This window comes from Colias croceus, chromosome 11 (genome assembly GCF_905220415.1).
Source record: "Colias croceus chromosome 11, ilColCroc2.1".
Taxonomy (NCBI): domain Eukaryota; kingdom Metazoa; phylum Arthropoda; class Insecta; order Lepidoptera; family Pieridae; genus Colias; species Colias croceus.
The window spans coordinates 8,931,760-8,945,047 of NC_059547.1; the positions used below are offsets into that span (position 1 = coordinate 8,931,760).

The window sequence follows — 13,288 nt, forward strand, 5'->3', positions numbered from 1 at the left end:
ACAGTAATAAGGAATGAATTATAGAAGGCTTATTTGTTGGTTAACGGTTTTTAATTTATATTAAACACTAGCTTACCGCCCGCGGCTTCGCCTGCTTTGTCTAATCCATGCTAATATTATAAATGCGAAAGTGACTCTGTCTGTCTGTCTGTTACTCAATCACGTCTTAACTACTGAACCAATTTGCATAAAATTTGGTATAGAGATATTTTGATACCCGAGAAAGGACATAGGATAGGTTTTATCCCGGAAATCCCACGGGAACGGGAACTATGCGGGTTTTTCTTTGACTGCGTGGGCGATGCCGCGGGTGGAAAGCTAGTACTTTATAAATTATATACCTTCCTCTTGAATCACTCTATCTATTAAAAAAACGCACAATAGTGATAGTGATTTTTCATAGTATAAACATTTTCAGTGTAGTTATTAAAATGCATAGATGAGTGTAAATAGAAATACTCTACTCTGACTCTACGTCTAGAAATTAAAGATTTTAATTTTTAACGGATTTAAAAGCGATTTATTGAAAATATTATTACCTGTTTGATTGCAAATAAATGATTTGATTTGATTTGTTTTGCACACTTTGCAGCGAGTGTTGTCACGGGGAGACTAATAACATACTAAATGTCTAATAACTCTACATTGTTATTGTTCTTTTCTGTGTATTTTACCTGTTGTCTGTTTGTAGCTTAGACCATTTAGAATACCTACACATGTTCAAGTCTACTGTATCGATTGATATGAAAAACTAGTACAACAGTAATCTTATTAATAACTTATATTGTAGCAAGTCATTGCAATTTATCCGTAAAGTGAATTTTCGTAGAAGTTACGGTATAGAGATTTATTTCATATGTTTCTGATCGATGTCCTTTACGAGCCAGTGGATAGGTACTTCACCTATAAGGTTAGTGACTATCTAGTAGTCTGTGCTATATGTACACTCTGTTAGGTCGAATCTCAATGGGATTAGATCTAAAACCAGGATCTAGCCATTCTAATTCCGATACTAACTAGTGTAGTAATTGATATGTTTGAAATAATTGATTCTCTAATAGATTATGGCGACTGACTTATTTGTGTGAATTAGTTAATTAAAGTATTGTTTTTGATTAACAACCGTTACAAAATTATATATAATTATTATTAAATTCAGAAGTATGACATAATCAATTCAATGAAAATAATTATTGTATAATATAAATCATTATAATGTGAAATTTATTATATTTTACCTAAAAATGCGACCTAAATTAAAGGCAGTGTGAAGAGTCATAGGAGAAAATTATTATCTATAGCAAACAAACAAGGAAGGACTGAGGAAAATCACTGTATTACAGAGATCGCGAGACCAAATTGGTCAAAGAGCGTCACTCCAATTTATGAGAGACATGGGTTCCAATTACTATCAAATACTGTTTCCATCTATTCCTCTTAAAAGGACAAAGTATTATTATTTCTGACATATATTCACGTAATAATATTGATGTTTTGCATTAAAACAAAACATGTATTATGTGTCGAATAAAACACACAGCGTTGGATGAAGAAAGCAGTCTATGAATCCTATATATCTCTATGCAAATTGGGTCACCTTACCAAATATCGATGGATCTTTCACCTCACTAGCAAGAGCGCGTCCCTAGTATGGCATCTGTCATCATCGCCTTTGAAGCGCTGTCATCTTCCAAGCTCCATAGCATCTTCATCAGCAAGCAGTAAACTGCAACGCTGTGTGTTTTATTCGACACATAATACATGTTTTGTTTTAATGCAAAACATCAATATTATGTGTCTTTCTAAAACACACAGCGTTGGATGAAGATGTGTTTGATATCTGCTGGTGAAGAAAGACATACAAACGCTATGTTGAAAATAAATTATCTTGTTAATATTGTAATACCTAAGTGCTGTATTAACAACTTAAATTTCATTCCTTACAGAATGTTGAACCTGTTGAACCTGTTGTATTGTAAAATAAATTTATATTTTAAATTCTAAAAACAATACAAGGGGGTTATGTAATAACAACAAAAATTGTTTTTCTTTCATATTGTAAGAACTAACCATATAGGTATCCTCTAAATTTTAAATTATTCTCCTCAGATAATCTTTTCAATAAGCCAATACTAATGAACTAAGTCTTAGAACCTAAGAACTGCTTAATTATTTCTCTATATCTTTGATACAAATCAAAGTTCAAATAATAACATAAAAATAAAATTTTAAAAATTATAACTCAAAGGAAAATCAATGTCACCAAGGATAAACAATGGAGCCTCTAAGGCTAAATACTACAGTAAATAACATCTGTATATAAAATAACTATAATAAGCAATGTTAACACAACTGTACCTTAAGCATTAAGCATGTTTGTTACACATTGATCATTACTATGATCTTAAATTAATTACACTGAATTAAATAATAAATTAAACAGTTTCAGGTTACCTTAAAGTAAACCAGACTCACTGGCACTGGCTAAATTGACTGATTGACAGTAAAACTTTTATAATTTACTGTATGGTCCTTCCACTGCCTCCACGGGTTGGTGCCCTTACCACATTCTTGAAGCCACTGCTGGACAGGGCTGCTACGTTTACTGTCCTTAAGATCTGGAGGGACCTTAACTAGCCAGAGATAAAGGTTTGTGTTGCAAGGTTAAAGGGTCCGCCCCTTTATAGATAAGAATCAATTATCTACTTTTAAGATTGAAAATCAGTCCTTTGTTACTTGAACCAACCTTTCCACATGGGTCACTGGGCATATCTATGTGTCTGAGTTTCCTCACAACCGACCACCTGATGGATAATGTGTTGTTGTATCCATTTAGTATCCAAATTCAGGTCAGGTTATAATCTTATCTTGCTGTGATAAAAAACTGTATTTTGAGGTTTTCAGAAGTCATGTTCATGTCATGAACAGGGTCAGCTTGCTTATGATAGACTTAAGCCAATTAAATAGAATCCCTGTGTACTAGATTACATGCATTTTTTTTTTTTTTTTTAAGCATTGCATTATGAAAGTCACCTCCTGCTTGGAGGGTCATATGTTGGCACTGTGGAGGGGCACCACTACTTAACTGCTCTTTCTCCTTTGCTTTACAATGGGCTGTTTTCTCCCCTCCCCCCCCCCCTTTTCTGACTGAGCAGTTGGGGGGCCATAAGGCCGTAAGGCCATTCACCAATGGTCTGAGTGCTCATGACTTCCGGGTCAATAACCATATATAACCATAATAGTCAATAACCATAAGCCATCTTTAGGCGCTTGACATTGAGTTGCGGAGAAATGCCCATATATTATTATTATTTATTATATCAACCATAAGCCACCCTTGAGTGCTATGTATCTGCCCCGGTCCCGGGGTGCGAGGTGCGCTAGTGCACTTGGAGGATTACCCTTGAAAGGGAATATTCAGTCTAGGCGTCAGCTCCATCAACGACTGCAGATGTCGCAAAATTCGGAGCAGGCTTTGGCAAATATGCCTTGGCACTAAAGCATTCCTTTGGGTAGCGAAATGGTCCATATCAGGAGCTTCCGAAATATTATATTTCCTGTTGTACAAGGTAGGAGAAGCCACTCCGGAACAGGTTGATTTCTTGAGAGGCAATCTAAATCAAAGGCCACTTAGGCGTCCTGGAAGCGTGCCAAGAGTTATTCTCAACTTTTCAGCTAGGTACAGTTACTCAGTTGTAAGAGCTAAGAGAGTCAGCAACCTTTGTATGTGGGCGACCAAAGTCTGATTGATAGCTTGGGCTACAGGATGTGCGCCCCTTGCAATTTACTCAGAAGCACTTTTATTGCATATCTGGTACACGACATATAAGTCAGAAGTTCTAATGCCAAGTCCCCTGCTTCCCTCTTCATTTCTCTGACAGGTAAGTACTGTTCAGATGTCCTACTCAGCCCGCATCCGCGGTATCTGTAGTTAGGAAGTGAGAAACTTGTTCTTTTACAAAGACTATTACATTTCTGTTTATGTTTCTTTTCCACAACTCTTAAGTCTTGTATAGCATGTAGAGGGAAAGCCTTTCTCTCTTGGTCTGCTGTGCGCGAAACTCTAGAGAAATACCTGGAGGCGACAACTGTACAGTCCTCTCAGTGTTAGATGTCTAGAACTGTCTGCAACTCTTATTTAGTGCAAGACATGGTCCTTTTAATGACTACCACAGTATGCTCTATCTTTGAGGCTTTTGGGACTGGCAATAACACAGACATTTCTATAGTATCACACATGAGGCACAAGTATCCAGGCTTACAATGTACACTTTGTAATTGATGTGCCAAACCTGCCTTCCCAAAATCTCTATGGTCTCCGGGACCTGTAGAGTTAATTGGAACAATCCTTGTAGACGAAAAGATAATTGTCTAACTAGAAGGCTGTAGCTCATTCTGTGGCTTTACTAAAATCTCCATGGTCTCCGAGACCTGTGAAGTTAAATTATTAGAATAATCCTGATAGTTTAACTAAATCAGAGGGCTGTGGCCCCTTTTGTGATTGGAGTGCCAATCAAGCTCTACCAATATCTCCATGGTCTCCGCGACCTGTGAAGTTGAATTGGAATAGTCTTGTCAATCAGGCTTTACCAAAACCCCCATGGTCTCCGCGACCTGTGAAGTTGAATTGGAATAGTCCTGCCAATCAGGCTTTACCAAAACCTCCATGGTCTCCGTGACCTGTGAAGTTAAATTGGATTAGTCATGGTAGACCCAAAAGATAATTGTCCAACTAAATCAGAAGGCACTTTATGTGGCTGTAGTGCCAATTAAGCTTTTCCAAAATCATCACAGTCTACAAGACCTGTGAAGTTAATTTTGCAACGGTCTCAATAGACCAAAACTTAATAGCTTAAATAAAACAGAAGGAGGGCACCTCCAGCCTGTAGGGTCTCCGCGACCATTTGAAATGGCTGCCATATGCAGGCAGAAAATAGGCCAATGATGCCTGATTGTACAAGCCAATCCTGGCCTTGTGAGAATCTCATTACTGTTACCAATGGTCTAATTTTACAAGACAATCCTGGCTTTGTAAAAATTTAATTACCGTTATAATCTGTGATATGTATCAAAATTACCTGGTTAATACCTAGGTGTTTAGGTGTCTCAGGTTGAATATCAACCTGGCGGAGCCATCAGCTCTTATTGCCAGAAGCATATCTGAATGTAAGTATGGCATATATTTTTCTGGGTCTTTCTGGACACAGTTCTTTCAGCATAACCATACTAAGCTAATCATGGCTAAGGACACCTTGTACATATTTTTGTATAAGATACAAATAAAAAATACAAAGATTTTGGTTACTTTACTGTTGATATTATAGAATTGTTATCACACCTGAGTGTTAATTTTAAGGCAAGCTCTTTCACTTAAGTAAGAAAGGAACTAGATAAACAACGTTATCATCGGTAACATTATAACCAAGAATGATCTCATTCAACTGTTCGGGGATACAGTAAATATGGGTCCTTGATGATGATAATGTATATAAACATATCTACCTCTTATAATCTGCAATGTCTATTTCTTATGATTTTTCACTACTATTCAAATAAGTACCCATAGAATCAAAGCTTATTCTGGTATCAATTGGCTATGAAAATAAGCTCCTTATGTTAAGAATTATTTACCGTAAGATAAATTAGGTAATCTCAACTTGCAGTAATAAGTAGCTCCTACTGAATATTGTGTGAGACTGTTGCTCATATTATACACTCTATATCATATCCTATAATAAGTAATGTAAAATCTATATGTGACATGTATCAATATTGAAATAATATTAAAATAGTTAATTAACAATTTCTTCTCTTTAGAATATTGTGATAGACAGGTTTTGTAACTAACTATCTAAAATCTAAGTACATCTTAATTGTCTTGAATTATTTATGTAGTCAGTGGGCACTAAGTAGTAGGTACTCACTTTTGTTGAGGTAGTTACAATTGAATGGTCTAAGTGATTGAGATGCCTCACTACCTGCTGAGTGCTGGGGCTCGTTAGCCAGAGGGGATCACGGTGGATTCCTTATACCTAAGTACCTTCTACCTAGGTAGCCTAACGCTATTTCACAAGTCTGGTTAAAAGCAATACTTGACACAGTAACCAATGTGCCTGTGTATGATAAAGAAACCCGATGATAATGTAGTGATCTCATTATAGGCATGCATTGTGTTTTATTAATTACCTACATCTAAATATTGATGTATTTGTGTCAAATACTGTGAAATGTATGCCACGTGCTGGATGAAAATCTATGCACGAGTCCGGACATGTTCTGACAAGTTTGATTGTACTTACGGAATTTCTCGTCTCCCGGTCTCTTGGGCAGTGACGAACCATTACTTCTCTCGTCCTCCGAGGACGAAAAAGAGTTCCCGCCACTATTATACATACCAAAGCACCGGTTTTCGAATTTCCTTCCGACAGCGTGGTCTTTTGTGTTTCATATTGGAACTAATTCCGTTTTTCACTAGAAAAACACTAAAATTTAACGCGTGTGTGTTTTATCACACTTAATATTCGAGAATTATAATTATATATATTCGAATTCGAGAATTATATTCTGCGCGATGTTATTGCGCACGAATTCATAAACGCTATGGAGCTTGGAAGATGACAGCGCTTCAAAGGCGATGATGACAGATGCCATACTAGGGACGCGCTCTTGCTAGTGAGGTGAAAGATCCATCGATATTTGGTAAGGTGACCCAATTTGCATAGAGATATATAGGATTCATAGACTGCTTTCTTCATCCAACGCTGTGTGTTTTAGAAAGACACATAATACAATTTATTTCAACGTGACATGAAAAATTCTTATCAAAATAAAGTACTCGGTATAAAATTACGTATATCACTTAAAACGTCAAGAAAGTAACAGAAATATGTGGTTGGAATAATAAATGAGCTTTCCACCCTTTGCATATTAATAGTGACCTAATTTATTGTAGGTTTTTGCTAAAAAGGCAATCATAATTCCAGTATGCATCTGGGGTACCTAATTGTCTTCGTGAAACTGATAAAAGTGTTGAAATTTGAAGACAAATGTTATTTTAGTTATTTTATAAAAGCCTAAGTTTTCTTGGCAATTTTATTATGCACCTTCTACATTTTAATTTATTGAATTTCGTTTTCATAAATACCAATGTGAGGACGTACATAATTTTCTGTATCAAAAATTAATTACAACCGTAGCATGAGTTTATTTCAAGTACCTCTACTTAAATCACATTTTAACCCCCCCCCCCTCCCCCCCATTTGCCCCCCATGCCCCAGTAATTTAGACAGACAGTAATGCCTTACAGAATCAGTGGTATTACATACAGTTCAGACCGAAATGACATCAAAATTATGAAGCGTGAATTTGAAACGATTCACGTCAGAAACCCTTAATACGAGGGTGGATGTGTTACCAACCCCCTTTAATGAATTCCTCTCAAGTTTCACCCTGTCTCCTGTTTGTCATCGCGATATTATATTACCGTTCAGATTATATACGGGAATTTAAATAACATTACCGGTATCGGTTATATTACCATGTTTAACGTATACGATGTCATAGGCTTTGCATATACAATAGGGTGGAGTGATAATGTATGAAAGATTTTTTTTTTTGTTTTTTTCAAATGGCATAGCGACAGAAAGGTGCCTTTTAATGAGTGAATTCAGCATACAAAATATTGTTTACGTGTCTTTATGTTTTGAGGTGCCCCAAACCAATTGAAAATTAGAAAAATATGATTTTTTAGCAAACTTTGATTTATTTTTTAATCACAGTATTTTTATGGCCTTCAAGTCTATTATATAAAAAACTTCTTTGTGTTACATTAAATAATAGCCTGATTAGTTGTTTTAACGTTTTTCATTAATGAAAATTATATTATAGAGGAATGAAAATATCAGAAATAAGTAATTATCTAGTACTAGCTGCGCTTCGCGGTTTCACCCGCGTGGCTCCGCTCCTGTTAATCTAAGCGTAATGCTATATAGCCTTTAGCCTTCCTCGATAAATGGGCTATCTAACACCGAAAGAACTTTTCAAATCGGACCAGTAGTTCTTGAGATTAGCGCGTTCAAACAAACAATATCTTCAGCTTTATGATATTAGTATAGAATATAATATTAGTATAGAAAAGGCTGTTTTTTTTTTCAAAATTAGGCATTGGCAGTCGTGATACTGATACTCTTGCCATTATGAAATCATTTTGTTTACTTTCTCAACAAACTGCACTTGAAGCTTCTGTCACCAATTTGATAATATGCTTTACGGCCTGGGTAAGGCATAGAAAATCTTTGATATTCTGAAACGTAGTCAAACCGCTTTTCACGATGTCTTTTAAGGTTTCTTCAGATAAATTGGAAGTCAGAGGCTCAGTTTTCTTACATTCTTGCCACATAGATAAGTCGGTATAATCTTTTGAGCAAGTACAAGAGAGTTAAAAAAAAATGCATTTGCAACTTCAAATATCAAATAACCTTTGGTACTGAGTGACAAAATACTTCAGTTATCTTTTCTTGTTCTGTTTAATCGGTTTGTCGGTCTTGATAAGGTTTTAATAAGCGTCTATATTCATCGAATATGGTGTGTCGAATAAGTTGTAGTACTCCGTTAAAGCTAATAGTGGGAAGCGATGCATTTCCCCCCACATTAAACATTTCTGTAGCTAATCTTTCGGATAAATCATGACTTTTGTTATTTTATCAGGTTTAAATTCATATCTTATAAATAAGTAATAGTTTCTTAGCATCAGTATAAGTTGGTAATTGAGACACTGGGTACTTCTCTGGCAAACAAAGTACAGGAAAACATGTCGTTTGTCGTATTTTGACTTGCAACATTTTACTGTAATAAAGCGAAATTATAGATAGAACTCACATCAAATATATTAAATTATGATCTTAATTGTATTTACGTGTAAAATTTAATTTAGAGATATTACTAACATTAGTGTTATTTCCTTAACGGCACTGTTTAAAATCAATGTTTCCTACACTAAGAGTCGGCGCAAACGGGCCACCGACCAGAGCCACTGGTAGCCAGCGATAGCCACTTTTTTATATATTGAAATATTGTGTATTCTGTGTCTTCCCGTTGGCAACCAACGACATAACACAGAATCTGATTTAGCGTTAATTTGTCAAAATTAAACTTTAATGATTTTCGACTAAATTTTTTGAATTTCTTAATGTTCATGATGTTGGGGGCACCTCTAAATGTATCATCTGCAAAGTATAATTTTGCATGTGTGTTAATGAGCAATAATGACATCTTTTTACAGGTATGCCGAAACGAAAATGAAAAAAAATATTTTTCACTCCACCCTAATATACAATATACATATAGGTACATGAAGATCTTATATGTGGATATTTGACACACATGCACACACACACCAATAATAGTGCTAGACACATGGCTGGACACGCTGTGCGCGTGTAAACGCCTGCGCCTAAGGTGCACGCGCTTTTGCCTAAAGTTCCATGAATAAGTATTATTTTCATGATATTGAACTGAAATCATGTTAATTCAGAAACATTTAAAAATAACTCTATCTACTACTACTTACTTAGTAACAATTTTTAAATAGAATATGAGTATTTATGACACCAACAATACCCGCGAACGAGCGTAGGTACTTTTTTTATTATCGATCATGATGGTTACACACGGTAACAGATATTAATTTCTGGATAAAAAATAATCAAAATATAATATTTTTAATTCTTATTTATTATTTTTAACTAATCAGTAGGCACGCTACGCACGCTACGTTTCTTGGTGAAGCTTTTCTGCATTTTGTCAAAATCTTTTATATTAAACTAAAACCAAACAAAATTTTTTAATTTAAGCGACTCATATGAACATAAAAAAACACCACGCCCCTTTTTGTACAGTCGGGTAATAAAGTACGCGTTGTGTACAAAATGCACGCCTGTGTGTTGCGATAAGCGCTACGAAGGGAGTTAATATTTTATTTGCTACGAAGAAAATCTCATACATTAGCATTTAGCATGTTACAGACGATAACAATAATATATAAATACGTGGTTATTTTATATTGGATTTATATTTGTTGTTATTTTTTATGGATATTTAATATTGTGAAATCTTATTGGTAATATAGAAAATGCTGGTTACACAATCTTTCAGTTGTCTTGTACAAACGCTCACGGTTTCTGCAGTATTAGAAACGTGGTTTTTTTCATAATGACTATATTATTCCAATAATACATTGTATAATATGTACAAAAATATACCCACTATAGTATTATGTAACATACCACAGGAATCTTCATTCACTGCAATGTACAATCCTGCCAATTACATAAGGTTCGCAAAACCACACGCAATTAACTGTTGTAGTCTCTACTCTCTACTAAACTACAGCAACATGAAATACACAATCTAATACACGATCTAAATGTGTTTAATATCTAAAAGTATAGACTTTACAGGACATAATAAAACCGTTTTTATTCTGTCTAGGTACACATTGTTGAAACCAATTACTTTCTGTTGGTTCAAACTTCAGCAGATTTTCATACATTTGTAATGGCAAGATGCTCCAAGAACACCAGCGGTGAGGAGGGAATAATCAGCTTACATGGATCGGATTATGTGAACAGCGCGGTCGAAGTGTATATGAGGTTAAAAGGATCAGTTTATTTGTTAAAACAAAGATATACGCTACCCACTTGTAGCAAAGTGTACAAAAACTGTTATATCGAATTCTTCTTATGTGGTTCTATATCGAATTTAAAATGTAGAGCAATGAAATAATATTGATGTTTAATTATCAATTCACTTATTTATTTTTGTGTAATTTTTATTCGCAGTCATAGTGCATTATGTGCACATTTTTAATAATAAAAAAATAATTAATCTATTCTAGAAGTCACTGTATTGTCAATTCATTCAAAGTTAAATAGTACAGTAAATCACGATTACAATTACTAATAAGCGAAATAATCTCATTTTAACTGTACTCCAAAACTTAACAATGCATTAACTAACTATATATTAACATACTTTTGAATTGGACAATATTTGACGACCTTTACAAATTTCGGTTTGAAACTGTGCCAAATAGGTTGTATTTTTATAACAAGTTTTGAGGTTACAGCGCTGTCCGCTTGAGGCTTTAGGAAGCCGAGGTAATGAAACGGTAACCGCTGTCCGCAAAATATTTCAAGTATTGCAAGCACATTTTCTTGAATCACAATGCTCTTGGTTACAAAGACAAAATTTCGCTGTACAAAATACATGTGATAACCACGCTTAAATTTTATTAAAGTAACTATCAAGACCATTCCCTCTAATATTTATTTTGGTTTCGCGTTCGTTTTGAAAAAAATAACACTATAACGAAAATCAGTGAGTAAAAACATCATATAATAAAACACGGCAGGGTCGTCAAATTTTTCTGCAGGAAATATACCATATTTTAATGCAGAAACACCAAGGTTATGTGCCCATTCAGGGTTTAATAACTGGCTGACCGGTTGTAATACATTTTCATAATAACCTCTGAAATCCTTATTGAGAACTGAACTATACAAAAAATTTTGAGCATATTTTTCAACTCCATTCCACTCCAAAAAATCTGAAATCCATGCATGCGTATGTATATGTTAGACACATGCGTAACTTCGAAATATTTTTCCTTTTGTGTCGAATCATTCTTCACATACCGCTTTTCAAACCCTTTCTCTACACTTTTTTGTTATTCTGTGATTTAGTTCAACCGAAGCTTATTGATAGGTAAGATTATTTATTAAGCTATTGCATAGCTTCTATCGCGGGCCTTGAGCGTGGGGACCGAATCCAGAAATTGCGTAACGAAAAACCTCACGCTCCCCACTCCGACAGGCACGGAGGTGTGGCTTTAAGGCATGCTATGCAATAGCTTTACCGCGGCAGTCCCCGAGTGCCACACGTATTTTTTTATTTGAGTGATACTATATCATACATCATACCAATATTATAGATAATATTAACGGTAACCCAATAACTTTTACAAACTATGACACTCATCAATAGTGGTAAAGAGAAAATAGGTAGATGACAGGCAGTCAATATTTCTGGTTAGGTTTATATTTTTCCTTCAACTATGATACTCTCTATCTTTTTTTGCTATACTCATTAGCCTTTCCAGAGTTTATGATCACTAAAACCTTTAAACAGTTAACGAACATTATACGAGACTAAACGATTTCCGATAAAGCAAATTAGCTACCGAATATATAGAAAATCCCGGTCCCTTTTACAAAACACGGAAAATTGATTCCATTAGTGTGCATTAGGGGCGCTTCTAACAGCCTGGCAACAGAGATACATAACAGGGAGCGAAATGATGCGGGCGAAATTAGCTTCTATCACTATGTGATAAGTGCTAAAACATTATGAGGATAATTGTCGCTGTAACGAGTTTGGAGCTAGCTTGGAGGGCTGTTTGTGAGACACATTTGCTGTTTAGTACTTAGTGGAAGTGGTTAGGTACATGTTTAGTTTTATATATTATAGCGCTGTGAACGTTAAATTAAATTAGTTCACGTCTTGGTGTATGTTTGCACGATTGCTCAAAGGTATCTTATATCAAAGGAGCTTCTCGAAGAACCTACTTATTTTAATTATTCAGACTTTCGCGTTGTAAGTTTCGAGTTGTCAGGAAATCGTAAATCGTTTAGGTGGACGTTGATTGCCTATAATATTATTCTCATTATGGACACTTTTTACTCACCGATAAGAATCTGAGATGGATTTCAACGCTACGCATGCAAATGTAATGATTAATGATCATACCTTATTAGAGTATATATGTATATATCATGCACAAATATTACACACAATTGTTTATCCAACATATTCTGAAAAATAGTCAAGGAAATAAACACGTATTTACTACAAAACTGCAAACATATCGCAGACGATCTGCCGCTGACAGCCAATATAAAAGGTTTATGTAGATACATAAATGGATTGCCCGACAGAATTCCTGTTATCCGTTCATGCGATATAGGAATAATTGTAGCGATGTTAAATTCGCTTTATGCTTTTGTTAAATAAACCGAATCGTTTGAATGATAGAGCTTTTAAATGAATTTCAGGTGCGTTTTATTATGTGTGAAAAATGATGAAAACTTTTAATTTACCAAGAGTGTAGAGATCAGCGTGTTCATTAAATAATGATTTAAGCATTCATTTTGATAATACATAGTTAATAAATGTTTTTCTTTTTACACTAATATTTTGCCTCCAATTCAAAACAGCCCTTCGAGAATACAGA

The 13,288-nt window shown here is 34.9% G+C and overlaps 1 protein-coding gene and 1 long non-coding RNA gene across 6 annotated transcripts in view; one reads left to right on the forward strand and one right to left on the reverse strand.

The window, feature by feature from the left end:
• LOC123695814 (thrombospondin type-1 domain-containing protein 7A-like) overlaps positions 1-13,288 on the forward strand; it is a 65,760-nt gene that overhangs the window by 25,144 nt on the left and 27,328 nt on the right. The gene's annotated exons all lie outside the window — the stretch shown is intronic.
• Positions 1,482-6,434, reverse strand: LOC123695815. Of its 5 annotated transcripts, none has more exons than XR_006751982.1 (2): positions 6,300-6,434; positions 1,482-1,840 (listed from the first exon to the last, which is right to left on the reverse strand). It is a non-coding gene; the product is annotated as an uncharacterized LOC123695815 (long non-coding RNA). The 5 variants fall into 5 exon arrangements; XR_006751981.1 differs by having other exon boundaries at positions 1,482-1,843; XR_006751985.1 differs by having other exon boundaries at positions 6,396-6,424.